General features: G+C 34.9%; 1 protein-coding gene and 1 long non-coding RNA gene across 3 annotated transcripts in view; one reads left to right on the top strand and one right to left on the bottom strand.

Annotated features, from left to right (window-relative positions):
• Window positions 1-27,919, top strand: part of Octbeta2R (Octopamine beta2 receptor) — a 653,741-nt gene that overhangs the window by 446,478 nt on the left and 179,344 nt on the right. The window lies entirely within an intron of this gene.
• LOC141389696 (uncharacterized) overlaps window positions 23,938-27,919 on the bottom strand; it is a 63,598-nt gene continuing 59,616 nt past the window's right edge. Inside the window, exons 2-4 of one of the 2 annotated variants that reach the window (XR_012409144.1) lie at window positions 24,931-25,155; window positions 24,759-24,855; window positions 23,938-24,680 (exon numbers count right to left, since the gene is read on the bottom strand). This is a non-coding gene — a long non-coding RNA (uncharacterized lncRNA). Of the gene's footprint in view, window positions 24,681-24,758; window positions 24,856-24,930; window positions 25,278-27,919 lie in introns of those variants that run through there. The other variant, XR_012409143.1, reaches the window with a different exon arrangement.

The following is a 27,919-nucleotide window of genomic DNA, read 5'->3' as shown; positions in this document are numbered from 1 at the left end:
GAAGTTAATCGTACAAAATCGGAGATAATGGTATTCAGGAGAGGAGGAGTCCTTTCTGCAGACGAAAAATGGACCTTCAATGGAGAAATTATAAGAATAGTAAATGAGTACAAGTATCTAGGCATGTTGTTAACCCCAAAATTATCATTCACAAAGCATTTACGAAAAAAGGAAGAGGCAACAAAAATGGCCATAAATGCAACATGGAAAAATTTCATTTCAAAACCATCAGTGCAGCTAAAGTCCAAATGGAAAATGTTTTTATCGGTTTGCCGATCCATCCATAGCTATGGTGCTCAAGTATGGGGAAATGGATACTTTACTGAGGTAGAAAAACTCTACCGGTACTTTATTAAAAGAATATTGAAACTCCCTGAATCAACACCCAATTACATTCTAGCCTTGGAAACCGGATATGAACCAGGTTATATATACACATATTCACTACATTTGTCGTATTTAAGCAAAATCTTATTTGACCTTGATGATCACAGATTGCCTCATATACTTGCAATGAAACTGGCCAACAAAAATCTTGGATGTATTAAGGATTTTATTACCCATCTAACGGAAAATGACATTGATATTTTCAATGTTACGTTAGATAAGAGAAGATGGAATCAGGCTGCTCAGTATTTAATAACCTCGATTAAAACCAGCGTATTTAATGACCATATACAAAAGTCCCAACAAAGTACTCAGCGATTTTATAAAAACCTAGATAATGGATGTGGACCATTATATTGCAATGACAATTATAGCCAAGAACAAATTACCATAATAATGAGAGCAAGAGGTGACCTACTCTGGTTGAACTCCAATAAAAATGGGGCACCTGAGGGTCAAAGGTGTTCCCTGTGTAATCTTGGAGAACCGGAAACCGTTGCACATTTTATTGGTCGTTGTCCTGTACTTAAACATTTACGCGCAAAATGCTTTAATCAAATCATTCTGTCGACAAATGAAATTATAAATATACTAAATGGTGGAGAAGATTTTTGTTGGCTCAATTTATACAAGTTTATAAAGGAAGCACTAACATATAGAAAATTTTTGATAGACGAATTTAATTACTAATCAAAATGGTTATTAGAAATTAATAAACACTCATGATTCCAGCAGACGGTTTGAACAAACCATGCTGTATAATTCTTTATTGTTTTAAAGAAATCATAAATGTACACAGAATGTAATTTTTTATAACGTTTATAAAAAAATAATAATAATAATAAAGAATGAATTGAATTGAATTGAAATACATCATTAGAAAGATGATATTTTCTACTTTCATTGTCGATACTCGCTTTGGAAAAAAACGTTGCCTTTTTATCCACATAAGTTTTTTGCCCATTCCGACCCCTAAATATTATCCGATCATCACCAAAATCAATAGGCTTCTTCCCCTCCGGGACCCCCATCAACATCCAAAATTTCGTAACGATCCGATCAAAATTGTGACCTTTAGCGTGATTACAAGGTTTAGATGGACAGACGGACGGACGGACACACATAGCCAGGTCGACTCAGCTCGTCGAGACATTCATTTTGGTATATATAAGTATGGGTCTACGACCATTATTTCGATGCGTTACAAACTTTTTGGTCAAAACCAACTTATAATAACCCTCCCCACATAGTGGTGTAGGGTATAAAACTATATGCGTCTTTTCGGAAAATGATTTGGTGATGTCATAGGAGGTAGCTAATTGACTCTCCATGTATTACTAGTTCCAGGTTTACAGTCATATATCTTAATGTATCGTTCCTTTTTTCGGTTGCTGTTTAGAATAGTGGGGTACTTCTTATGCCATCCACTACAAACATGGATGAATATAGGAACACTTAGTCACCTGTCGTTTATAAATGTAGTAAGCTCTTTCTGTTTTTCATTGTTATTGTTTTTCCCAAAACATGGACCAACATTAACAATTTTAAGAATTGAACTTTTGTACCCTCTCTATCTCAATATAAAATTACATAATAGGTTCGAAAATTTTACAAAAAACCCTGGAAATACATACAATTTGGCAATACCGGCTAGACTTAAACCTGGATATTTTTTGAGAGTAAGTTTTCTATCTTCTGAGACCACAAAATTCCAATTAACAACAACTTCAGTAGAAAAATGTGACTAAAATCTTAAAAAAGTCTTAAATGCGGGTTATCCTCTGATATTTAGCAAGCATATATTGTACCTGTTATATTATTTAGCTATATAAATGAGATGCCCCCGAATTTTAACATCAATGTCAATTTGCGATATGAATTTTATACAAAAGCTATATCTGGTACGCACAGGGGTTAACGTGGATGTTGTGTTTTATTATTTAAAAATCCTTTTGTTTTATTTTTTGTTTTATTTTAGTTTGTAAGATAATTGAGATTTTAACACTCGAAAACATTGTATTCTCGGGAGCAAGGAATTCATAACATTATCTTCAATTAATTATTGCTATTTTCTAGTTCATATAAAAGCATGATGCTGTACACACTCCACACCCACTGTAAATTTAGATAGATCTTAAGTACACTACCAAGCACTACCACTCTTAAAATGTATAACGTTTGTAAAAAGACGGCTCAATAAATTAAACCTTAAACCTTATATTATTTAGCGAATACTAAATACGAAACTTGAGTTAAGGCTTGGGTACATAAGGCTTGCCTTGCTTTCAGCTTCAATTCTGACATAATAAAAATAAAAGAATAAAGAAGAAAAGGGCAACCTAGTTCGAATTTGGCTTGGCCTTCTTTATTATTTTATTTTTGTTATGTCAGAATTGAAGCTGAAAGCAAGGCAAGCCTTATGTATCCAACCCTTAACTCATGCCCAATAGGTTCTTGGGAGTTATCCTTTCCAATTGCCAAATTATGTATTTGATGATGACTTCTACTGACTTTAAAGTCGCTCCCTTAAATATTGAATCGGAAATTCAATATTTTATTATTATATAAGGCCGACTTGAAATCTAAAACGTTTTCAAGACAATTTGGCGATTTTTTTTCTAGTCAAAATTCTGCACACATTTTGCACATCTCAACTGATGTCAATATAATTTGGCAAATTAGTTTTTAGTCCCAATTCCATCACACATCCTAAATTTCATTGAAATGGTACATTCACAGCGTGTTTGGTGCATAAAATACATGAAAACTGCCGAAAATACATATGAGCTGTATCCAAGTCTGAAAAAATTTTTTTATATTTATTAGCATACAAAATCTATATTTTTGGAGGTACGTCCGACCCTGAGGCTATATTTCCTGAATTTCAAAAATTAATATATCCTATTTTACTTTCAGGCGATGTTTCAATATACCCTCAAATTTTCAGGAAGATCTGTTAAGCCGTTTTCTAGTCCAAAAATTACCAAAAAGCAAACAAACAAACGTACAAACATTTTTCTGTTTTATATATATATATAGATATTACCTTATATATTATATTCTAATGAGTTTGTAAAAAAGTCATCACCCTTATAGCCCGCCCCGTGCCGTCTATAGCCTTTGTTTAGTTTGTTATAATATTATATAATTTTCATAAACTCCCACAAATATCAAACAATTATCAGTTTAATGTTCATAAAATGTATTTCATCACAGCTGGACGATAATGAAGAACAATTTATTTATTCTTTATATTTTTTTTAGTCAATATAACAATATTTGTACGACCTTGATGTGTCCCATTAAACATTTTCAACAAGAAAGTGAAACATTCATTCCCAGATAAAAAGAAAACATAAGCATTTTTTTCCACAGGAAAACATAAATAAATAAACAAATATGTACATATGTATCGTTTGTATGCACGTATGTATTTTATCACATTTCAACAGAAAATATCGATATAATCGAATAAATCGCGAGCTACTCCCACTGAAAAAAGCCAGAATTAAAAACTATAATATATTATAACCCCTTTTGCGGCTTTTTTTAGTCAACATTTCTCTATGATATTTACTGTGTATCTGTATGGTACGATAACAAAAACAAATTCACTAAACTGAAAAAATATGAATCAATAGATATGTTATGCTTTGGCGGGAAAGCAGAAACACACGTACATACAATAAACTATAAACACCCATAAGTTGTGAGTACTTAAGCAAACGTTTTTTAGTGGATTTATTTTTTCCACAAATAAGTTAAATATTTTGTTGCATTTTAATTGGTAGTAACGTTAAGTCCATACGTTTAGGTTATTGTTAAACTATTTAAAAAAACCAGCAATACACTATATACACACACCATACTTCTTAGAAAAACCTATATATTTAACTAAAGTAAAACAAAAACCATAATCCCATTTCCTTTTGTTTGCATACACAACATATACCCATGCCATGTTTTAAAGCTCTAAGATGTATTTTATTTCAAACAAAAACCTATTAAAACTTTATATAAAAATATAAATTGCTTGGTATTTTGTATTATATGTTTTTCGTCTGTATGTTTTTTCTATTCTATTTGGCATTATATAGAAGTTCATATCCTGTTGAAGTGAATATAAATACTAAATTCTTGTATTGAATTACACACAGTGTGGTAATGGTTTGGACTAATAGGTAGCAGTTTTGTCTTTAATACTGGTAGTATATTATATGCTTTTGAATAGTGTTTAGTAATTTATTGTTAAAATTATTTTAGTTAAAATTTAAGAGAACCATTAAATTTAATATTCTTCCAGATTATCTGGTTTATCAGGAGAAGAATTTTATAACTATACTTCAACCTATGGGCTGAGGTGGAGACTTTTTCGACCACTATGAATTTCGAATTTGGGTCGAAAAAGTCGATGAAAACTTCAAAATACTTGTAATCGGGTGGTACCGTTAGATGTCTGATATTCCAAAAGGTGGACCTATGTCCATAATTTTTTGGGAAGACATATTTTGTTAACTTGAACCCTAGATACCAATGCTGCAAAAACTTCAAAATACCTTAATTCGAGGGTTACCATTTTAGAGGGGCTATTCCAAAATTTGGACCTATATACACAATCTTTGGTAGGGAAGTTTTATGATTACTTCGAACCCTAACTTACTCCAAAATGCCCGAAATGGGCGGTAACTTTATATGGTGACTATACCAACACGTATGCCGAAATATCACATCTTCGAAGTTGGCCTTCCTGCAAATAAAACACGCATGTGTATGAGCGTCTTATCGCAATTTGTCTGCTAGAGTGATAACTGCAGACGGAGGGACGGTCACATATTTGTGTGTACATTAGGTTTATGACTTTTTGAGCTTTTTTTCTCAAGAATGATTTCCATTCTATAATTCTCAAAATACCGAAAATCGGGAGATACCGTTATATGGGGGCTATACCAAAACATGGACCTATGTGGACGATGTTTCGTTGGAGATGTTTTATGGCCACTGAGAACTTCAAATCGTCGGTGTCATGCTTAAGTGTTCCATACGCCATTTGCCTGTTTTGAGATAATCGCATTTTAATGTTTTGGGTCACAACTGTGTGGAGCTGGCTAAAGCAAATATTTATATTTTTTACTTGAAATATTAATAATAGTATATAGAACATATTAGCAAAAATTTTGAAGAATATGTATTGCAATATTAAAGTTATAGAGATTAAAAAAAAAAAAAATTGGTCGATTTGTTCCATATCCGCACTTATGACACAAATGTGAAATATTGTAGATCACATGGAACAAAGTGACAAAAAAAAAATTTCCATTTTTGCCTCAATAAATTAAATACTTCTAAATCGAAAATTAAAATTCTGATTTTTGAAATGTGTTTTTAAACTTGTAAGTTTTTAAAATATTAATTTCATAACTGAAAAAAGTTGATGCTTTCCCGTCGAAGCATGGATATCTCGGAAACTAGAGCAGATAGGAGAAAGCCGACTAAAAATTCAGAAAGAGCATACCGGAAAACCTTAGAAACCACCTGTATCTCAAAAAGTCAAAAATGGCGTATGCAACACTTAAGCATGCCACCGACGAAATGTCAAATTACAGCTATTTTGGTTAAAAAACTGTAGCTAAAATTCTCAAAATACCGAAAATCGGGAGGTACCGTTATGTGGGGGCTATACCAAAACATGGACCAATGTTGACGATGTTTGGTGGAGATATTTCATGACCACTGAGAACCTCAAATGGAAAGTTACAGCTAGTTCGGTTAAAAATTGTAGCTAAAATTCTCAAAATACCGAAAATCGGGAGGTACCGATCTATGGGGGCTATACCAAAACATGGACCTATGTTGACGATGTTTGGTGGAGATATTTCATGACCACTGAGAACCTCAACTTACTTACAGATTCCATTGCAATATCGAGAGGAGTTAGACAGGGCTGCATACTATCCCCATTACTATTTAATATTTACGCCGAAAGAATTTTTCAAGAATCAGTCTCTAACGTTCGTAAAGGCATATATATTGGTGGAACATTCGTCAACAACATCAGATATGCAGATGATACCACGTTAATTGCAAGTAGCCTGTCAGAATTACAATTCCTTCTGACTCGTCTAAATATCTGTAGCGAAAAGTATGGGTTAAAGATCAACATCCCAAAAACTAAATATATGATTATATCCAAATCCAGAAACGAAGAAACAACCGAATTACAAATAAATAATGTACATATAGATAGAGTACAGACTTTTAAATATCTCGGCGTCAAAATAAATGAAAACTGGGATAACACAAAAGAAATACGATGCAGAATAGAAATGGCGAGAGGTGCATTTTTCAAATACAAAAATGTCTTATGCAGTCATGACATAAACATGGAAACAAAAATTCGATTTGTTAAAACTTATGTCTGGTCGGTCTTGCTGTACGCCTCAGAAGTATGGACGCTAAAAGCCGTTGACATAAAGAAACTAGAATCTTTTGAAACGTGGATTTATCGACGTATCCTAAAAATCCCATGGACACATTTGATACCCAATTCAGTAGTTCTGACAAGGGTTAATCGAGAACGTGAACTAATTACAACAATAAAAAGAAGAAAAGTGTCATATCTTGGACATATAATGAGGAACCGAAAATACAAGCTGCTCCAAACCATAATCGGTGGAACGATAGAAGGGAAGCCATCCAGAGGACGGAAAGAAACATCATGGATTGACAATATTCTGAAATGGACCGGCATTGAAAATTTCTCATTCCTACTGAGTGAAGCCAGAAATAGAGAAGCCTTTATGGAGATCACGAATAATATATGAATATACCTTAAAATTTGTAACAAATAATGATATATAATTGTATTGGTCGCTTATATTCGGAGATCGAATATGCAAATAAAGAAGAAGAAGAGAACCTCAAATGGCAAATTAAAGCTAGTTCGGTTAAAAATTTTAGCTAAAATTCTCAAATTATCGAAAATCGGGAGCTACCGATATATGGGGGATATACCAAAACATGGACCTATGTTGACGATGTTTCGTGGAGATGTTTCATGACCACTGAGAACCTCAAATGTCAAATTGCAGATAGTTCGGTTAAAAATTGTGGCTAAAATTCTCAAAATACCGAAAACCGGGAGGTACCCCAGCAAAAATCCTCCGAAAATCGGGAGGTACCCCAGCAAAAAACCTCCTTTCCCACCCATTATTTTTACAAGGGCATGTCGCGCAAAATATCTGGTTATTTTGTAACCACTGAAATAAGTAGTCAGAATCTACTCAGTATGTAATATGAATGAAATCCTACGTTATATCAATGCAATTTGTCATTGATGCAATGAAACTTTTTCGTTAATGCAATGAAACTTGTTCATTAATGGTATGAAACTTTTTCATTAATGCAATGAGACTCTTTCATTTATGCAATGAAATACTTTCATTGTTGTAATGAAACTTCTTCATTTAGTAATGAAGCCTTACGTTGGTTCAAAATCAATGACACACTTCATTGATTTAACGTAAAATGTAATTCATGTTATGAAGTCATTTCATACACATGAACAAACATTAAGACAATACTAAATATGTTTATTTCGTTTTATTGCAATTAGTTTGGATCATGAAAACAACAAGCCATTTTTAATTCCTCAGGTATTAACCACATTAATGATAGCTTTGGGCGTTGTCATCTGTAAGTAAAATTTAAAGAATAAACAAATTAACTGTTTTTCTAAACAATAACTAACCTTAACCTTTTGCAGCTGAGTCATCCCCTGTGTACGTCCATAATGTTGGGATACAGCATTTTGTTTCTAAGGAAGTAGTGCTTCATTGACCACGGACAACTTCCGTAATTCCACTGATCATTAGATTTTCTATTTTTTACCTCCTACGATCACAAAAAACTACAAGAAATAGTTTAACCAATATTTTAACTTTTATTTCATATTAAACACTTCATACTTATTTTCAGCGAAGTAAAGTATTCTTGTGGGCGTTGTCATCTGTAAGCAAAATTGAAAAACATATTTAAGTAATTTATCTAGTTTTCTGACATTAACTTACCTTTAACTTTTCCCGTTGGACAGCAAACTATGGACAATCGACTGTGTATGTCCACGCTGTTAGGATACAACATTTTCTTTTTCTAAGGGAGAAGCGCTTCGTTGGCCAAAAACAACAGTTTCTCCGTCATTCCACGCATCTTTAGACTTTCTATTGAATGTTTCCATTACAAAGAAAAAATATAAATGAAAATTCACTTAAAAGAACAACTGAACACATAAATAACAATATTTACATGTTCTTTTCATAACGACACAGCACTCTTTTTAAAGTTGAAAACACCAGACGTAAAATAACTTTTTTTCATCCACACTTGATTGCGTTATAGCACAAACTAAAACAATGTTCTTGAACGTCGTTTGATGTAGCTAATATTAATATTAGATAAGATAGCATTAGGGATTTCAAAATTGTTTTACATTCTTAATGAAACTCTTTCATTTATCTAATGAAGCTCTTTCATTTATTTAATGAAACTGTTTCATTAATTTTTGAAGCAAACCAAAAACATCGAATATATACACTTATTCGCCATTTTTTAAAAAGATGTTCGCGTCCTAGCTTTTTTTGCCCATTCGATTTAGTTTGGATTCAAAACTTACATATTTTTCTTAAATTTATAGAAATTAAAAGTTGAAAGTTGAAAAATAATCAATGAAACCAGTTCAGGGATACAACGAAATATTTTTCTTTCAGTGTATATGGAATAAAATTATATGTACATATGTAATATAAAATGATATATATGTAATTATATGTGCGAGGCAAAAGCTAATGTAGTTTTGGTTATGTCTTGAGGCTTTAAAGCTTGTTTTGAGTTATAAATGTGCTTAAAGTGACACCAAAAATTTTTTCAAAAAAGCTCATATATGTATGTATAAAAACTTTTTGTGTGTGGGCTTTTTTATAGAATCGCCTTATAAATAAAAGTTTATCCATAAACAGATTTTGATGGAAATATGCTTTGACCCTCGTCTTATTATTTTTATAAATTATAGCTCCTGACATCACCACAATGTCCCATGTGTATAAGTCAGCCCAGTAGAAAGTGTCTTAAAGACAACATTGATGAATCGTGCACGACACTTTCAATTCGTTGAGGACTCTTTGCAGACAGCCCTTTGGGATCGTTGATGACATTTTCACACAAGTGTCCCAGTATTCATGCACGACAACTTGGGCGACAGGGTAAGCGAAGTTGTCGTCGACGACGATCTAGATGACTAAAATCCCCGTATTTCGTCGACGACTGTTTCACAGACCCTGTCTTGCTACTAGTCATCGACGACCCAACTAAAGACAATTTCGTTTATGTTATCGTGTGTCAAATTTTTATTTTTATCTATATATATATAAAATTCTTCGAGACTACCATGATGTTCGAAATTAAACTCCTCCGAAACGGCTGGACCGAATTCGATGAAATTTTGTATCTGGAGTTTTTAGGTCTGAGAATAGGTTTTTAGCTATTTTTTATACTGGTCAGTGGAGTGACCAGGGTACCTCCCCCACAAAATTTTTTAAGAAAACGTGAAATCAAAGATAATTTTGAACGTATTGTTTAAAAATTTATTGCAATACTATGGTAATAACTGTCTTGATCCTGAATGGTCAACTCGGAAGTGGACTATCGCGGTCAGCCCAATTTTTTAAAAATGTATAATTATAAAAAACGCTATAAACACTGGCTTCAATAATTGGGAAAGCGCGATCAACCCCACATTTTGGAATACAGTACAACCCAAATAATGTTAAATGTCCCTTGACCGAAATTCCAAAAAATCGATTGAGAAATCAGGCAAAACATAATTTCAAAGATGTTTAAAAAACTAGAACGTCTAAAAAATATGCATTGGTCACTAAAGCGATGGGCCAGCAATTCGGTGTATCTATAACCTATCTAAATGTATGTATATAGGATTTTTAAGACTGGCATGATTTCCTAAATAAAACTTCCGAATCGGCTGGACCGAATTGGATGAAATTGTGTGTAGGTTCATGAGGTGGGAGAATACAGAAAATAGAGGATGTGGGGGACCTCCCCAATAACGGGTTTTAACAAATCGCTAAATATCAACACAATTGCAATTGTGGCCTCTGCCATGAATGGGTGGTTTGGAAGCAGAATACCGCGATTGCGTCCAATTTTTGAAAACTTTATTCTTACTGATTAGATTTACAAATTTAGTAAGTGGGACAGAAAACATGGCATGATGATTGACTTCAGTGCTTGGAATAAATCGATCAACACCACGTTTTTTTCATACAGCAAAGTCCAGATAAACCCAATAGCATTTTGAAGCAGTAATGCCAAGTTGGTGGTTTTCCCGCTACATGTGGTGATTTTTGACTTACAAAAACCACTGTTTAAACAGTAATGTCAACTGTTTCAAGGTAAAAATCGCTACAAACCTATGGTGCGTATGTGGCTGTAGCGATTTTAACCTCAGAACAGTTGGCATCCCTGTTTTGAAGCCATTTTTTTTGAATCACAGATGTTTTCATGTTTGGGAGTGCAAAATAATAACGTGTTCAATGAAACATATCTCTCTTAACAAGAAGTAAAAACGACGTTAAGTTCGACCGGCCCCAACTTTTATGCACACCACAATAAATAATATTGAAATCAGGTTTAAGCCATTCCGGTTGAATAATGTGGCTAAAACATTCAAAATCCCCAAAAAATCGGTAGGTATCGTTTTATGAATGAAAACATGGATTTATACCGACAATTCTCTGCTAAAATATTTGATACTTCCAAATATAACTATATTTCTGTTGAATAATGCCGCTAAAACCTTGAAAATATTGAAAATCGGAAGGTATCGTTCAATGAAGGCTACATAAAAAACTTCTACCGAATATTCTATGCGGGAATGTTTTATACCCGCAATGAAGACAACACACCAAATTGCCATAGCCATTTCGGTGGGATAATGAGACTAAAACCTCCAAATTATCGAAACTCGATAATTCTCTGCAGAAATGGTTTATACTCCCAAGGAAGACTAAGTACCAATTATAGTCATTTCGTATGAATAATGTGGCTATAAACTTGAAAATACCGAAGATCGAGAAACCTGGACCTGTACCGAATATTCTATGTTTATACCCACAAATAGGCTTAAGAAAGCACGATCAGCATTCGGTCGCCTCAATAAAACATGGAGAGCAACGAGCATAACAACAAAAACAAAAATGAGACTATTCAATGCATGCGTAAAAAGCACACTCCTCTATGGAAGCGAAACGTGGTTGATGACTAAGACCATAGCCCAAAGACTGCAAACGTTTATTAACAAGTGTCTACGAATAATACACAGAATATGTTGGCCAAGAAAAATCAAAAACGAAGAACTATTCTTATTAGCCAATGAGGAACCTATAGGAAAGCAAATAAAAAGACGGAAATGTAAGTGGATAGGACACACACTGAGTAAATCTCAAGAAAGTATTGCAAGAGCAGCATTAGAATGGAACCCACAAGGCACAAGAAGTCCGGGAAGACCAAAGAACACATGGCGACGAACAGTGCTTGCCGAATTGAATAAGATCAACAAAGCATATAATGAAATAAAAGTAATATGTAATGATAGATTGTAGAAGTCCTATGTTCCCATGAGGAATAAATAAAGGAAACAAATACCCACACTGAATGCTAAATACCAAATTGCAGCCATTTCGGTGGGATAATGAGACTAAAACCTAGGGTAGTTCTATCAAAACGTGGACATATGCCGATAATCCTTTGCAAAAATGCGTTATGCCTCTAAGGGAGACTATATACTAAAGTATTGTCATTTCGGTAGGATAATGCGGCTAAAACCATGAAAATTCCGAAAATCGGGCGGTCAGTCGGTGCTATATCAAAATGTGAACTGATATAACCAATTTTCAATACCAAACATGCTACGAGAAAAAATAGAAACTTCTGCACCAAATTGAAAAGCCCTATGTAAAATATCACGAGCTGTATCTTGATTTCAACAGATACACGGCCAAAATCATAAAGTTAATTATACGCGGTGCAGGCTATAATTAAAGTAATTTTCTATTTTACATCTGGAGATGCCATTGCATGAGGGTTATACCAAAACGTCGATGTATCGTCAATTTGGTTCGAATATTGTGAGGTATCAATATTAGATAGACAAGTTGTTGATAGATTACTAAGCCTTACACGGAAATCCAAAACGAAGGGCCAGCAACGCGGAACCGGGTCAGCTAGTTTAATTATAAAATATATAATTTTTTCAAAATAAATTAGTTAAATACTTAATAATGCTTAGCTCCCGTATGTTCCGCAATCCACAATTTTCTTCCAGCTTTACCACGCCTTACACTTCTTACCCCAGCCGACCGAAAGATGACCTCTTTTTATTTTTGGATTATGCAAAAAGAAATGATTTTAAATGAATATTGTGAATATCCCCTAAATATTCTAACATCTTACCATATACCACGGGCGTTGTATTTTACAGTCGCTGGAATTTTCAATGTTCTTCAACCTAAATTCACCTGTAGCTTGATTGCAAAAAAATGGAAGAATTGGATGCATTGCCGACTATTGTGGTATCTCACTTGCTTGACCACCTTCGCCAACCTGCTTTACACCAATGTAAAGGTAATATTTTCTTCTTCCATTGACAGGCTTTGTCGTTGGAATACCCCTACTAGAAGCCAATATATTCACAAAGAATATAACTTTGAATTTGTCTCCAAATGAGTTTTTCCCCATTCCGACCCCTAAATATTATCCGGCTATCACCAAAATCAATAGGCTTCTTCCTATGTGGGACCCGCATCAACTCCCAAAAAATTCGTGACGATCCGATTAAAATTGCGACCTGTAGCGTGATTACAAACAAATCGGAAAATGTGATGCATTACCGACTATTGCGATATCTCAGTTGTTTGAGCAGCTGCGACAACCTACTTTACATCGTTGTAAAGGTGATATTTTCTACTTTCCTTGTCAGGTTTTGCTTTTGATATACCTCTTAAACAAACAGAGATATTGGCTTTGAAATAAAACGTTGACCTTTTCTCCAAATAAGTTTTTGCCCATTCCGACCCTTGAATATTATCCGACCATCATTAAAATCAGTAGGCTTCTTCCTCTGTGGGACCCCCATTAACCCCTAAACTTTCGTGACGATCCGATCAAAATTGCGACCTGTGGCGTGATTACAAAAAAATCGGAAATGGGATGCATTATCGACTATTGCCATATCTCTGCTATTTGACCACCTATGACAACCTAATTTACACCGTTGTAAAGGTGATATTTTCTACTTTCCTTTCCAGGTCTTGCTTTTGATATACCTCTTAAACAAACAGAGATATTGGCTTTGAAATAAAATGTTGACTTTTCTCCAAGTAAGTGTTTGCCCATTCCGACCCCTAAATATTATCCGACCATCACCAAAATCAATATGCTTCTTCATCTGTGAGACCCCCATTAACCCTGAAATTTTCGTGACGATCCGATCAATATTGCGACCTGTAGCGTGATTTCCAAAAAAATAGAAAAATGGGATGTATTACCGACTATTGCGATATCTCCGTTATTTGGTTACCTACGCCGACCTAGTTTGCATCATTTTAAAGACGGGATCTTCTACTTTCATAGTCAGGCTTTGCTTTTGGAAAATTTTCAACCAAAGCTGTGATATTTGTCATTATAATTAAAATCGCAAAAATGAAAATTGGGGTTTTATTTGCTACTATTGCGATATCTTCGTTGTCTGATCACCTACGAGCACCTATTTTACATCATTAGGAAGGTGATATTTTCTGCTCTCATTGTCAGGTTTTGCTTTTGGTATACCCCATATAGAAGCTGAGATATTGGCTTTGGAAAAAAACGTTGTCTTTTTATCCACCTAAGTTTTTTGCCCTTTCCGACCCCTAAATATTATCCGACCATCACCAAAATCAATAGGCTTCTTCCCCTCCGGGACCCCCATCAACATCCAAAATTTCGTGACGATCCGATCAAAATTGCGGCCTGTAGCGTGATTACAAGGTTTAGATGGACAGACGGACAGACGGACAGACGGACGGACGGACGGACTGACGGACGGACACACATAGCCAGATCGACTCAGCTCGTCGAGACATTCATTTTGGTATATATAAGTATGGGTCTACGACCATTATTTCGATGCGTTACAAACTTTTTGGCCAAAACCAACTTATAATACCCTCCCCACATAGTGGTGTAGGGTATAAAAATTGTTTAATCAGTAACGCGGTTTCAGATTTTTGTGACTTTATAATTTTACACTTATTACAAATCAAAAATTGTATATTTGAATAAATATGTGTACAATTGTTTCAAAGCACACTTTTGAGCATTTTTCGGTTTATTGCCAATACACAATGCAAGACATGGTCATGCAAGTTGTCGTACATGACAATTTCGGAACATTCGTCAACGAGTCGTCGACGAAAATGTCATCGAAGACACAATTTTCTATTGGGAGCCCTAGGCATACCAATACATACATTTGTTGTGATTGTGTTTGTTTTGAAAACCAAAAATATTTATTGTCACCCAACATACGAATTATGTCCAATTTATTAAAAATTAAAAAAAAATATTTTTATAAGCTTCTTCAGTAAATAAAAGAATCGCTTAGAATAAGAGTAAAAATTAGTAATTTTTAAAATGGTCACGTTTCTATCGTTCTAAAATCGTTTCGCAAAAATTGAAAAAATTTTTAAACTATTATCGCATGTAAATTTGGTATAGGTATAGGGCTGTTCAAAGGGCGCCCTTCTGCTGTCGGTGTGTGTCAATTTTTCTCACTCACACAATTATAAAAGAGATATTTTGTTTTTGAATTGACAATTTTCAATACACATTTTTTTCTATGGCAAAATACAACCCAGCATACTAAAATTACTGGAGATAATATTACAAAAAAGTTTTTAACTGCATGTGTAATAACTAGAAAATTATCTAAACGGTATCCCATGGGAAACATTTAATATGTACGCTTATGGTAGGCTTCTCCTGTAGAAGCAGAACATTTTTATAAATATTTTGTGTTTTGGTATTTTATAAAATGACACAAAATGGTATGTTGGGATATTATGGGAAATATTTGTATTTTCAAACAAACTTACTTACATATATGGTTTTTATATTAAACAGAGCGTCTTGTTCCATAAGCCGAACTAACAATAGATTTCCGAACGCACAGATCTTTTACTTTACTACTCAAATTTTGGATGCCATGTTTTGTGATATCTTCTTCAACTTGGTCTTTCCATCTGAGTTTAGGCCTTCCCTTGGGGCGTATACCGTCGAGTGGCTCGTATTCAAATGCCTTTTTGGCGGGGGCATCTTTATCCATCCTGCTGACATGACCAAGCCAACGCAATCGTTGTAGTTCGATACGTTTTACTATATCGATGTCGGTCGGCTGGTATAGCTCGTGGTTCATACGACGTCGGTATTCACCGTCAACGCATATTGGTCCATAAATCTTTCGAAGAATTTTTCGCTCAAACACACCAAGTTCTGCCTCATCTGCTTTCGCAAGTACCCATGCTTCAGATCCATACATAAGTACGGGTAGTATCAGTGTCTGGAAAGGTGTAAGTTTTGTTTGACGAGAGATGGTTTTACTTTTAAACTGTTTACTTAGACCAAACTAGCACCTGTTCGCCAATATTATTCTCCTTTTGATTTCAAAACTGATGTTGTTCGTTTTAGGTAAATAAAGTCATTTACTACCTCAAAATTTTAGTTCTGAACATGAACAGTTGGTCCGAGTCTACTGGACGTCTTGCGTGTTGATACCATAAACTTTGTCTTATCGCCGTTGACTGCCAGACCCACTTTGGCAGACTCTTTTTCAATTTTCGCAAAGGTGGCTGTTACGGATCGAGTTGATCGACCTATTATATCAATATCGTCTAGGTAGGCCAGTAACATTATATCCTTATTGTATATAGTGCTATTTTTATCTCTATCGGTATATATGTATGTACATTCGCTTCTCGTATGACCTTTTCCAATAGAATGTTAAATAGGTCACACTATAGGCTGCCACCTTGCCTGAAACCTCGTTTCGTTTCAAAAGGTTCCGAGAGGTTCTTTCCTACTTTAAGAGCTGATATTGTATTAGCCAATGTCATCCTGCATAATCGTATAAGTTTTGCAGGGATACCACCTTTGATCGAATTGGGCTGTCGAAGGCGGCCTTATAGTCGACGAACAGGTGGTATGTGTCGATCTGTCTTTCGTGGGTCTTCTCCAGTATTTGGTGCAGTGTGAAGATTTGGTCAATTGTCGATTTACCAGGTCTAAAACCGCATTGGTATGACCCGATTATGTTATTGACCATGGGTTTTAAACGTTCACACAGCACACTCGACAGCACTTTGTATGCGATTGGGAGCAGACTTATGCCTCTGTAGTTTGTAATCACCGTCTTGTCTCCTTTATTGCGTACGGGACATAGGAGGCTGAGCTTCCAATCGTTGGGTATGCTCTCTTCCTGCAAAATTAACTGATGCATACTCCTTAGCAGCATTTCGCCACCAGTCTTGAACAGCTCCTTCTGCTTTATTGTTTTTCAGCCGATTAATTGCTGTCATGACCTCACTTTGGCTAGGTGGAAGACATTCAACGTCGTCGTTTGCGATTGGCTCTGGTGTATCTTTATCGCCGCCCATATTCAATACTAAGAGCTTCATGAAATGCTCCTTCCAGATCCTCAGTACGCTATCTGTATCAGTTACCAGATTCCCTTCATGATCTTTGCAGGAGAATGTGCCTGCACCATACCCTTCAGTCTGGTGTTTTACACTCTGGTAAACTTTGCGGACTTCATTCTGACTCCTGAACATCTCGAGTTTCTCACGCTCACGCTTTTCTTGCTCTTTCTTTTTTCTTCTGAAAATACGCTTATCCTCTCTCCTCTTCTCCTGTTATTTTTCTTTCCCGCTTTGTGTTGCCACTGAATGCAGGGTTGCTCTGTATGCCGCGTTCTTTTCTTCAGTAGCCTTAAGGCACTCCGGATCGTACCATAAATTTTTAGGTGGTGGTTTTTGGTACCCAAGCACAGATTTTGCGGCAGTTTGAAGTGAGTAGGCTATTCTTTGCCACCGCACTTCCACCTTATCGGGACAAGCACTTCCGTCTTTCAGCATGTGAGTCAGTTGAGCGGAATAGGCTTGTGCTATCTGTTGTGTTTGCAGCTTCTCGACATGCTATTCTTTGCCACCGCGCTTCCACCTTATCGGGACAAGCACTTCCGTCTTTCAGCATGTGAGTCAGTTGAGCGGAATAGGCTTGTGCTATCTGTTGTGTTTGCAGCTTCTCGACATCCAGCTTCCGTGTTAGATCGCACTTTTGCCGCAACATTAAGGCGAGTCCGTACCTTTGCTGCTACAAGGAAATGGTCCGAATCGATGTTCGCTCCTCGAATCGATCGGAAATCCAACACACTGGACGAGTGTCTTCCGTCTATCACAACATGATCAATCTGGTCCGAATCGATGTTCGCTCCTCGAATCGATCGGACATCTAATACACTGGTCGAGTGTCTTCCGTCTATCACAACATGATCAATCTGGTTTCTTGTTTTCCCATTTGGGGATATCCACGTGGCCTTGTGTAAGTCGAGGTGTTGGAATCTGGTACTGCTCACTACCATGTTTTTTGCCGCTGCAAAATCGATCAGCCTCATTCCGTTGTCGGATGTTATCTCATGAAGGCTGAACTTTCCGATCGTGGAACCAAAGATATCTTCTCTCCCAATTTTAACATTAAAATCTCCTAGAACAATCTTAATGTCATGGCCAGGGCAGTGGTCATATGCTCTCTCTAGGCGCTCGTAGAATATATCCTGGTTCTCTCGGTCGGACATGGGCGCAGATGAGACTGATGTTAAAAAACTTTGCTTTCATTCGGAATGTGGCAATTCTCTCATCAACAGGAGTGAAGCTGGAGACGAGATTTTTAAGCCTCCTATTTACCATAAATCCAACACCTAGCGATAATATGAGCTTTGTGCTTGCCAAGTATATCCGCCAGTGCGCAAATTGCATCTGCTCTGTAGAGAGTTCTGACATTCCAGGTGCAGATTCGCTGATCATGGTCCTTAAAACGTTTGCGGGGTTCGTCAGCTTTAGAAGGGTTTGTTTTTCTTTTTTTCTTTGTTTTTTCATAGTAAGCGGTGTTTTGACGGGTAACTAGCCCAACGCCCAACGCAAGTTTTTAACGTTATTATGGTTGAACGCGCGGCACATGTTAGCTCACTACCTTCAACGGATGTTAAAGGCAGCTCCCCAGGTGACACCACGGGGAGGTCAGTGTCCACTTGAGATGAAAGAGGGACCAAGATAAATCTTGGGCTTTGCCATGTTAAAGCCGGTCAAGACCGTTAATTGGTATCATTCATCCCCTACGTCACCCATTTTCAAACAAACACAATCTAAAACAAGTAAGAAACGTCTATAGTCGGACGGAGCCGAACATGGGATACCCTATACCACTATCCCTGGACAATCGCTCTCCACGGAACTTCTTTTCAATGATTGTGAAAATTTAATTATCAAATATCAGAGATGTAATGTATAATACTTATGACCAAAACCAAAAAGTTATCTAGCATGACAAAGACATTTTTGTAACAGGAAAGGAAAATTTAGTTCACACAAACGTTGGTTTGTACGCTTCTTCTTCATCATAAACTCAAACTTTGTTTAAAATTCTGCGGGTTATTTTTTTGACTTACAGAGCCGCTACAAAATTGGTTAAAATTTAGTTTTTGGTCTATTTCATCCCCTGAACATTTCACGATCATCACCAAAAACTAATCATTTCTATTCTGGCTCGAACCCAACCTTCTTAAAAAATTCGTTACAATCGGCCCGTAATTGCGGCCTTAAGCTTGTTTACAATTTTTAGTGGACGGACACACATCGCTAAATCGCTTTATCTCGTCGAGATATGAATTTTGGCATACCAAATAAGGGGTCTAGGACGAATATTTCGTGGTGTTACATAAACTTTTGGAGAGACAATATGTAGCATGGGATAAAAATGTGGTTCTCTACAAGAACCCATTATATATTTGGCAGTAGGCCCGTTATCTAGCAAACACTTTATTGCAATTTACATCAGAGGAAAGGTCAGGCTACTTTGCGAAATATATATGTCCTCAAGGAATTAAAATATCGACCAAAAAAAAAAATTTATATTTGTCATACAAAAGTAATGTTCCATTTCACCCGCTAAAGAATATCAGATCATCATTCAAAATTGTAGGCATCTTTTTCGACCTATACTCTTACCCGGTGCAAAATTTCGTGACTATTGATGTATAATTGCGACTTCTAGCGAGTTTATTATTACAATACAAACAAATAACGGAATATATTAGTCTGTAACTCTGTTATCTGATCATGCACACCAACATAATTGGCATCAATTGAAAGGTCAAGCGTTCCACTTTCAAGTCTACTTCACTTGTCCGGAATGTCACTTCCAGGAATTAAGACATAAGCTGTATATTAAAAATGTTCACAATTTTCACACAAAAGTTTTGGTCCATTTAACCCTCTAAATATTATCCCATCGCACATCTCAAATTGCAAGCTTCTCCTTTGTGATATACTCTTACCTTATTTAAAATTACGCGTTGATCGGACTATTATTGAAACCTAGAGAGCCGCTACAAAATTGGATAAATATTATGTTTTTGGTCCATTTCACCCGCTAAATATTTCACTATCATCACCAATAAGAATAGGGATCTATTCTGATCTGAACCCGACCTCCATACAAAATTTCGTGACGATCGGTCCATAATTGCGGCCTGGAGCGTGTTTACAATTTATAATGGACAGACGGACGGACGGACGGACTGACGGACGGACACACATCTCAAAATCGCTTTATCTCGTCGAGATATGAAGATTGGTATACCACATTAGGGGTCTCCGACGAATATTTCGCGGTGTTACATGAATTTTTACCAAAACAAACTTATAATACCCTTTTCCACATTGTGGTATAGGGTATAAATATGCATAGGGCCTAATGTATACTGAAAATTATAATTTGAGAATCAAATGTTCTTTTTTAATTGCATTTTTGAGACATTTTCACACATACTACTACAAAAGGTGCTCCCATCGCCTAGGCCTGATTAAGTATATATGTAATTCTAGTACAGGCCTGCTCATACAAATACAGTTTCCCAACATACCGTTCAGTCTGATTTTATAAAATTTACGAAAAATAATTTGTATAAACACATTCTGCAATTAAACGGATAAGCCAATAAGTTTCGTTTATTCTCCAGTTGCTACATTTGCATTTACAATTCTAATATAATATTTTCTCAAGTAATGTTTATTTGTGGGGTTGCACAGTGTCCGATTTTCCGAAAAACCTGGCCAAAACGCTAAAAATGAATGGATTTTGACCTAACCTTTGGTTCTTATGTTTTTCGGGCCGCTGATTATATTTTTGATATTATTTAACCCTCAGGTGGCCATTTAAGTGGTCTTCTTGGTCCCTCCTCCTATAAAATGTGATCTTATCGGATCAAAATATTCTACAAATTTCTCCGCCATCAATTTTTACTATAGGTCCTAGAATACACCAAAACTCTATATCTTACCTTTACTCCAGAAATATGCAAATTAGAAAAAAATTTTAGGGTTAATGTCGTACTTCATCAAAGTTTTGGCAAAATTGTCATACAAAGCATCATTTTAGAAGAATGGCGTCAAAGACAAAAATGTTCTAAGCTAAATTTCACTATAAGTCACTAAAGAAATGAAATCTCTATTTGCATTACATACCAAGGAAATATCGGTATCAATTTTGCCAAAAAAAAACCAAGAAACTAAAATAGGGGTGCAAGCTTCCACAATTTCTACAGTTTTGGAAATATTTGCGTTAAGATCACTTGGAATCCTTGCACTTTAGGTGTATAATGTCTTTGGCAACTTTACTGACAAGAATGCAAGGAATATTTGTTTTAAAAAAATTAACCCTCGTGCGAGTCATAAAAGGTGTCCTTTCGTTTCCACAAATCTTTAAAATCTCCTATAAAATGTGGTCGGATCAGACCAAAATATTCTAGAAATGTGTTCGCCATAAAATTTTACTGTAGGTCTTAAAATATATCAAAACTCTAAATTATGCCCAAACTCCAGAAAGTGACCCTATACTATATTCTGACATTCTGAATGAAAGAAAATCTGTATATACCTGCAAGACAAAATATCATATAAAAACGAAAAGTGCAAATATGTGCAGGATGTTTCGATGGAAATTGGTAAAAAACCCTTCCTTTTTTATGAAATGATAAATTACACGGCCCAACTCGATCTTACTCACAACTATTTTCATAATTTATTGTGAAAATTGATCTTGAAAAAAATTAACAAGTACGGACATCAATTATTAAAGAACGCACAATTCATTGGCGACACTGAACATCTTAAATACGCTTCACGTACCTTTCATTACAATTACAAAAAGAAAATATTTAATAACCGTTGTTAACTTTGCATATTATCATAGATTTATAAACAACTTAAATATTAAAAAAAAATCCAAATAGGGTCACTTCGACCTGGTTTCATACCCACTTATTAAACCAGAAATGCATATATTTTTTCATAACTACACGCACTGGGATCCTATAAACAATATCTGACCCTTTTTAGTGAAAATTGATAATTTTTTTTTGATTTTTGGCCAGGTTTTTTGGAAAATCGGACACTGTGGGTTGTCTTGTGTAATGGAAACAAATTGATAATTTTAATTTCAAAAACAAATCGTCACCATAAATGCCCAAAGACGTAACCCACATGAAAATCGAAATTCGTTTTTTGATGGAATTTGATACATAAAGCTAAAATACATGATGCGGTAAAATTTCAAAAATAACGATCCTATTCAAAAACAAGTAAAAACGGTGTTAAGTTCGGCCGGGCCGAACTTGTTACCCTCCACCACAAGTTGTATTGAAGTAAAATGGAATAATTAGTTTCCTTTCGTGTATGAAGAAGACTTAATACTAAATTTCAGCAATTTCGGTTAAACAATGTGAGGCACCATTCTATGGGGGCTAGTTCAAAACGTCGATCTATACCGGCAGATTTCTGACGGAAAGTTTTTAGGCTCAAAGAAGACTAAATACCAAATTTTCTATATTTCGTTAACAGAATGTGGCTAACACTTAAAAAATACCGAAAATCAAGAAGTACGCTTCTATGGGGATATAGGAAGACGTGGACCTATACTGATAATACTCTTCTGGAATCAGCCATTTCGGTCGGATATTGACGTCACAATCTTCAGTATTACGAAAATCGGGAGGTACCGTTCTATGGGGGCTATATGAAGGCATGGATCAATACCGACAAAGTTCTCGGGGAAAGTTGTATACCACCAACGTAGACTAAGTACCAAATTTCAGCCATTTCGGTGTGATAATGAAGCTAAAACCTTTAAAATACCGAAAATCGGGAGGTACCGTTCTATGGGGGCTATATGAAGGTGTGGACAGATACCAACAAAATTCTAGGGGAATGTTGTGTATCCCTAAAGAAGACTACGTACCAAATTTCAGCCATTTTGGTAGGATAATGAAGCTAAAACCTTAAAAATACCGAAAATCGGGAGGTACCGTTCTATGGGGGCTATATGAAGGTGTGGACCGATACCGCCAAAATTCTAGGGGAAAGTTTTATACCCCTAAAGAAGACTACGTACCAAATTTCAGCCATTTTGGTAGGATAATGAAGCTAAAACCTTAAAAATACCGAAAATCGGGAGGTACCGTTCTATGGGGGCTATATCAAAACGTGGACCGATATATCCCATTTTCAATACCAACCATCCTGCAAGTAATAAAAACTTCTTTACCAAATTTGCTTCTTTAAAATTGCGAGCTGTATCTTGATTTCAACAGACAGACGGACGGACTGACGGACGGACGGACATGGTCAAATCGACATAGAATTTTATGCTGATCAATAATATATACTTTATAGGGTCTCCGACTAATATTTCGATGTTTTACAAACGGAATGACAAATTTAATTATACCCTCCATATGGTGAAGGGTATAATAACGATCCAATTCAAGAAATGGCATTTCGGAAAATGGGATAACATTGCAGATTTTGTTGTAATGACGGATCCCAAAACCAAATTTTTTCGCGGGTTTGCGTTTATTATTTACTTCCATTCGTACGTGAGTAATGATACCCCAAAACTCCCCCTCATAAGACTGATATTCTATAAAACAGTTTTTCATTTTTTAACGTTTTTTGGTTCTCCTGAAAAGTTTTGTTTTTTTGGGTTACGTCTTTGGGCATTTATGGTGACGAAAGACTCTCTACTTTTTAGTTGTGTGAGTGAGCAAATTGACGCACACCGACAGCACGTGGGACCCCAATTGAGCACTGGTGTTATAGTATGAAATAAAAAATGCAATTTTGTGTAAATTATTGTTGTTTTTTATTTTTTTTATTCATTTTACGTTTTGCTTGTTATTTATGATGAGAATGAGAGTGATGATGATTGTTGTGGAATGAAAAAAAAAACAGGACTTAATTAATGAAACATAAATGAAACTGCTTATCCAGTTATTGAGACACTTGAAGGTAAAGTCAAAAAAATATTATTTTCATAAATTATAGCTCCTGACACAACACAATGTCCCATGTATATAAGTATATATGTAATTCTAGTATGAAATAAAACTTACAATTTTGTGTAAATTATTGTGTTTTTTTTTTTTAATTTTTTTATTCATTTTACGTTTTGCTTGTTATTTATGATGAGAATGAGAGTGATGATGATTGTTGTGGAATGAAAAAATTAGGAAACATAAATGAAACTGCTTATACAGTTATTGAGACACAACGAAGATAAAGTTAAAAAAATAGTTTTTCGAATTAAAACAGCATCTGGATAAAGTTGTTGAGTTTCGCTTCGCTCGATTATCCAAGATTATACATTTGCCGGAGTTATTGAGATGTGTTTCATCTTTATGTGGTTCAGTTCATTCTGTTCAATATTTCAACGTTTGAAAACCTTTTAAACTGGTAAAACGCCGCGCCGTTAAGTATTGATTGCCAACATTAAATCCTGATAAATGGCCACAGTCATTCTTCGCATCAAAAATGTCATCATAGACAACAAAGGCGGCTCCTCGAATTTTCGGTGCATTGCCACTGAAAAAAAAAATGATTTGATTTTATGATTATTACTGGCAAATTCAAAAAAAAACAAAACTTATTCACAAAACATACACATTTATTTTTCTGATAGACCCATACTTTCCAAAAATGTCGCACATTTTTTCCTTTGATGTTATTTTTATGGTAAATTTCACATATAAATTTACATCTAAAATCAATTATTTATTATACCATATTAAAAGATGATTACATTTTGAAACAAATTTTTTGCTAACTTACTTACATTATTGGGTTTAAAGTAAGAGAAGTAAACGCGCTACACTGCAATAATATCCTAAATCCGCCGGTCTGCTCTCTGTGAATACTTGATACGAATGAAACATAAAGTTGTGCGATTTGTTTGATTTCTATGCAATGAGTTGGTCCTTTGTTTCCTTTGTCTTGTCGCACACTTACACTGTAGTGGTGGTCCTTTGTTTCTTTGTCCTTAGAGTTTGTTTTTCTTTGTCTTTTGTAGGGGTAAATAAATCGATGCTTGAATAAGTGCTGCCAATCTTATTGAAACCAAGATACATGGTGGCTGTATGCGACAATAATCAAGGTAGATGCAGCAGTCGAGTTTATGGGACATGAATTAAACTAAACAATTCTTGGTTAATTTAAATTCTCTTTACAAGAACATGCACCAAATTGCAACTTGATGGTTTATTTTGGAATTTATTAAAATTTAAAAAGGTAAACAGAATGTACTATGAAGAGATCTCTAATTATACCCTAACATGGTTTAATTAGTAAGGTTGGTTAAAGCTTCCTGCCAGTTTAAATTTTTTCTTTCCAGTGTTCCTAAAACTTAAATATTATAATCACAATCTGTGTATGTGTGTGCGCTGTTTCAATAATATGCAAATTGTATTTAGAACGTTTGTATGGAAAACATTCTTCAGCCTTGCATTGAAACAACCACAGTTTATACAGTTGAACACAAAGCCCACCTGATTGTTATGTTTGTTGTCAAAAACATTATTGTGATTTAAAATACAAAGAAGCTCAAATCACAGAAATATACATATAAATAATGGCCGACCTTCTATAGGCCTTGGAAACAATTATTTCATCATATCGACAATTCGATTATGTGGAGAAGCTTTGACACTGAATTCATTTTTCGCATTTTTTATAAAATTCCCAAAAAAAAGTATTATAAACAAACCCGTTGCTTTTGTGTTTACTGCAAGTCATATCGACCAGGTAGTGGCATAGACATATGTATTTGTAATATGTTATTTAAAAATTTTCTTTATGTTGTTGGGGAAATTACAAAGACATAAATACAACAATATAAGACATTTTGTTTGCTATCATTCTTCAGTGAATGGCTTTTGAATTTAACATAATGTTATATCACGATATGGTGATATAACATTTTTTTTCTTTTTTATATTTTTACGTATTTAACCGAATTTACCGATCCACTTGACATAGAATTATTCTTGAATAGATCCTTGAATTCATAAATTTCGTTTCTGATACCATTACATGAAATGTTCCTCCTTGGTTGCGATTTTGAATTAACTGCAACCTGTTAAGGGTAATGTTTCTATACAAAGTTTCGTAAACATTTTTTTGTTGCATGCATTTTGTCTAGTCTTAGTTGTATTTATGTCTTTGGAAATTACAACAAAAATAATGGTGTGATACCACTACCGTGGTAATTGTGCCATGGTTTACTGATTTTGAAATTTTATGAATTCAGGAAAAACCAGGGATCTCTAAATTATTTTCGTGTAACATGCATACAGAAACGTTATAAACAAACAGTTCATTTTAGGGATGTATGAACATACAATCTTTTTGAGAGAGATATGTATGTCCGTCCGATCGTTTCGCCTAATTTCATATATTTGTAGACCATACACACAATTTGACAAACATTTTGATGAAAATGGGAAAATGTTACAAGATTGGATCTAGAAATGTCGCCAAAATATATTGAAATTCTATAGAATTCTATACATAAAAATATAGCGTTACTAGCTGACCCGGTCCGCGTTGCTGGCCCGTTTTTAGTTTTCCGTGTAAACATTTATGCCCCATCTACATATTTATATATCTACACCTTTTCAGATTCAATTCGAATCATTTTAGTTGTAATTCGAGAATTCCATTTTTAATTCGTAACCTTTTATGTGTATTTAGAGAATTGATTTTGTAATTCGAATCATTTCAATTGTTATTCGAATTATTCCATTGGTAATTCGAATTTATCTGTTTGTAATTTGAACTATTATATTTGTAATTCGAATTATTCCTTTTGTAATTCGACATATTTTATTTGTAATTCGAACTATTTTTTTTTGTAATCCGAATTATTCCGTTTGTTCCCGTTTGTTCCTTCCCTTCTTATAAATGGAATAATTCAAATTACAAATGGAATAATTTGAATTACAAATATAATAGTCGTATTACAAATGGAATAATTTGAATTACAAATAGAATAATCGAATTACGAATGAAATGTTGCGATTTTCGAACCGAATTGACGTAACTATGCTTTCTTCTTGAAACTTCATAAAATAAAATTTTTAGCAAAACTCTCATGTAATTGTATCTCCAGATTTAAAATAGAAAATTCTTTTTATTATACCCTCCACCATAAGATGAAGGGTATAACTAACTTTTGTTTCCGTTTGTAACACTTTGATTTTTTTTGATCAGAATCAAAATGATTTAATGTGGCGATGTTCTTCAGCTGAAATCAAGATGCAGCCCGCAATATTTAACATTGAACATTGTAATGAATTTCTTGACGAATGTTTGGTATTGGAAATGGGTTATACCGGTCCACGTTTTGATATAATTCCCATGGAACTGTACCACCCGATTTTCGGTATTCGCCATTAAATGGTATTTAGTCTTCCTTGGGGTATAACCATTCCCATTCTGTGTCCAGTTTTTTGATAAAGCACACGATGTTGGGTATTTTCAAGATTTGTTGGTGTCCGTTGGGGGTCGTAAATACCCCTGCAGAGAATTGTCGCTACAGGACCACTTTTTGATAAAGCTCCCATAGAACGGTACCTCATGATTTTCTATAGTAAAGAGGTTTTGCCTAATTTTCCCACCGAAATAGTTGTTTTTGGTCTCTGTCGGGGGTCGTAAACATACCTGCAGAGACTTGTCGATATAAGACCACGTTCTGATATAGCTACCATAGAACAGTTTGGAGGTTTCCCACGGCCATGGCTACAATTTGGTGTAAAGTCTTCGTTGTA

Source organism: Musca autumnalis, unplaced genomic scaffold (genome assembly GCF_047663935.1).
Source record: "Musca autumnalis isolate F117 unplaced genomic scaffold, ASM4766393v1 scaffold_1, whole genome shotgun sequence".
Taxonomy (NCBI): domain Eukaryota; kingdom Metazoa; phylum Arthropoda; class Insecta; order Diptera; family Muscidae; genus Musca; species Musca autumnalis.
The sequence above is the reverse complement of the archived record's forward strand: the minus strand, read 5'-3'. Positions and strand labels throughout refer to the sequence as shown.